This window comes from Microtus ochrogaster, unplaced genomic scaffold (genome assembly GCF_000317375.1).
Source record: "Microtus ochrogaster isolate Prairie Vole_2 unplaced genomic scaffold, MicOch1.0 UNK75, whole genome shotgun sequence".
Classification (NCBI taxonomy): Eukaryota; Metazoa; Chordata; class Mammalia; order Rodentia; family Cricetidae; genus Microtus; species Microtus ochrogaster.
The window spans coordinates 1,881,037-1,884,777 of NW_004949173.1; positions in this window are offsets into that span (position 1 = coordinate 1,881,037).

Sequence of the window (3,741 nt, forward strand, 5' to 3'; positions counted from 1 at the left end):
CACACACACACACACACACACACACACACACACATACACAAGATAAAAGAATGCCGTCTGATTTGATAATCTTTGAGGAAAAAAACCTATGTGAATATGAATTGTGTTTTTTTATTAATACTGTCTTGGCTCTTTTCAATATCCTTGGTTCAACATTATGGAAACAAGGCTCAGAAAACACAGAATAGCTTGGAAAAAGAAACCGTGAATCAGCAGGAATGGTCTATATTGTATTTGTCAGAATGTCGCATGATGGGGTAAACCAGGGCTCATTTTCTCATTAAGCAAATCAAACCCTCCAAATCAATGCTTTATCTGAATAACGGTAAGGAGAAAATTCCCCCTCATCAAGAAGAAAACACACAGAATTGCTTTTCCTTTTTAGCTTAGGGAGGTTATATTATTGAATTGGGAATGTTAATATTTCCCAAGCAAATATCCCTTTCCTAGGAAAAGGAATGCCAGCTAAAATTGTTGCTATCACCCGCAGGAACCTTTGTGTGTCATCAGCACCAAGGTGCCCACAGGTGCTTATAGTTTCATTAAGAGCTCTGGCTTTCTCCCAGATTTGCATGTTTTCTTCCTCTTGAATACATGAGCTGGTGGCACTGGCCTGTAATCCCAGCCACCGGGGAAGGTGAGGCAGGAGAAAATGGATTAGAGGCCAGTTTAGGCTATTTACTTTCTCTCTCTGTCTCTGTCTCTTTCTTTAGCGCACGTGCACACACATTCCCCTAGACAAATATGAGAGACAAGTCATGAATGATATAAATTATATTCCTCTCCTTTCTTCTTCCCTCCCTTCCTCCTTCCCTCCCTCCCTTCCTTCTTTTCTTTTACCCCTAAGTCTGTCAACAAACATTTTTGTCAAGTAATAGAAACAAATGTGAGTGATGATAATGAAATTAGTGGTAATAATAAAAATGTGGGGGGTTCAAATGTGAATGAGATGTATCTATCGTATTAGGCACTCAGCCTAGGGAGGAAGACGGATGAGAGTAACTATTAAACATAACAATAAATATAAAAGAAACTCATGGAAGCAGAAAACAGAGGAGGCCAGCTCTGTCCTAGGGAATCAGGGAATATGACACCAGCAGGCCAAGAATAATAATAAATAGCTAATAAATATTTTTAATAAATAGAAGACTCTTTGTAATGATATAAATAACATCTTACAGATGGTTGTCCTGAATAGAAGCCTAGTAAAGTCATTATCTTATGTTCCATGCCTCATGAGGCTTCTGGATTTGAATACGTAATGACCCAAAGACAAAACTTTTCCATTATCACAAGCGCCATTCCCTAAAAGAATGCTGCCCTTTAGATATACCTTCAGAGAGAACACTATTCATCATGTTCCTGCTGTAGAAATAAAATCCGCTGCAATTGCTTCGGGAAAATAAATTTATTAAAAGTTGTAGACAGCTCACTGAATTGTTGGCCAAGCTAGCCAAACAGACTTAAACTCTCAGCTCGGTCTATGAAAATGACTTCAACACCACATGGAACTGGTCAGCCAAGGAGCTGTTCCATACTCCTCCCCAGGAACTATGGAGTTAGAGAAGTTGCCATAGCTTCAGGGAGTAAGGACAAGGTGAGCATAAGGTTGATGGATCAGGGAGGTCACCTCGACAATGCTGGGCCTAGAATTGTCCACCCCAGTCTTGCCAGAAAAACAATGGTGCCATATCTTGACTTTCTTCCAATCTAACTCCATTTGACACTGAAGACTCGCACATTTCCCTCCACATGGACATTGGGAACATTTCAGGTCCAAACCATAGCCCCATCTAAAGAAACATCTTCTCACCTTCTCTCTAGGTTTTTCAGTGCCTCCTCTTCAGCTGTGTAGCTCAAAGACTGGTGTTACATTCAGAGTTCAATAATGGTGCGTATAAAGCCTCTACCCTCCAAATGTAAAGAAAGAAAGGGAGAAAAATCCAAATACCTGCAAGTGCTGTAAATCGCCAGCTAACTTCTAGCAGTGCTACAACATGTGGGGAGCCAACATGGGACTCTCGGTCACAAAAAGGTGAAACAATGCCCTACTAAGGAATCTTGATGAAGCATCTAATATGTGACATGACCTGGTCAAGTACTCACTTGTGGAATTTTACTGTTATTTCTCTGGATCTGACCCGTCTTTTAGAAATGAGACAACCAGGGTTCAGTCCCAGAGAGGTGCTTCAAGATATAGCCACATGACGCTGCAGCATCCAGATGTACCTGAAGTGTGAGTAGTTAAACCTAAAACTCAGCAGAACAAACACAGACTTAGTATGGCTTTTGATATGGTTGATTGGCTTAAATCAAACTCCTTATGCCCCCATTCAAAGAATGGAAGATGAAATAGAGAGGTATCTCTAGCAAGATGAGAGAGGGATTTGGTCAAGGCAAGGTGACCCAACCAGCAAGCGTCATCCATAAACATGACTCATGGGAGATTAAGCAGGTTCTACTTACCTTTATGGAATTGTGGATCACATCCCACACTAAATTAGAAATGAAGAACCACATAAGAGAAATGTATTATGGTCCAGCTTTATTTTGAACGTGTACAGTTAGTCAACTCTCTCACTTTCTCACTTTCTTTCTAGCCCTTGAATGCTGATAGATGGGGAGAAAAAAACAAACAGTATTGTCTCAAGGTCTCAAAGAGAATCATGTTGGGTAGACACACCTAGAACCATTAAGGTGACAGCTACACCTAACACTTTATGGTAGCAACAGTGACTTCATTGTTGTCATCTGACGAAGAGAAGTGGAAAAATAGGCAGAGTGAAGCCAGAGGTTTCTGGTGGTAAGGAGAATGTTCTGAAGAATGAGCCTTGTCCTATTTTGGAGTCAACAGACCTTACTGTGAGAAGAACTTGCTCACCTAAAATAAATGTCTGAAGCAATGCCTAAACTTATTTGGACTGGCTGAATTCTTGGCAGAAGTTTATGCAAGAAAAAGACTGCAGGCAAGGAAGGATCCTGTTGATAACTTTGTTGGCCCAGTGGCAGTCACTGTGCAGTCTTTTCTCCAGGGGATATGTGATGAAGAAACGCAGCTGACAGTTCACTCCCCAGCAAAGCAGGCTCTTTGGAAACAGCTGTCAACTGTTTCAGGTAATTTAACTCACTGGGCAGGGAGTGTGTTCACTTCAGCACCAAATGGTCACCAGGCACGTTATGCCTGAAGGTCACATGCTAGGTTTCATACTGTCCAATTTGCCTTTATATTCCATGAAGTTCTGTTTTTAGGAATCTATCTTCCCTTTCTTTCTTGCTCTTCCTTCCTTCCTTTCTTCCTTCCTTCCTTCCTTCCTTCCTTCCTTCCTTCCTTCCTGCTTTTCCTCCTTACTCAGTCTTTTTAATTATTATTTTCCACATTCAGTTTCCCTTCATGCATCAAATAGTCACTATTGAATACGAACTTTAGTTCTATGTCTTTTCTCCAGAAATGACTCATGTCCAAGAGCTTAAATTCTCACCGTGTAAGGAATTCTGTACCTGCATCAAAAACACTGATCAATATGACATTGTAAGATTACCTTTGCAAGTTCATGCCACAATATGAGCATGTGCTGGCCACTGGTGTCTATGCCTTCTAGCTGTGAAGCATGCAGAAGAAACATTCTGTATGAAGGCTGCCATGAAAAACCTCACTACTAAGCTACAGTTACCCTGATACCAAAACCACACAAAGACCCAACCAAGAAAGAGAATTACAGGCCTATCTCACTCATGAATATC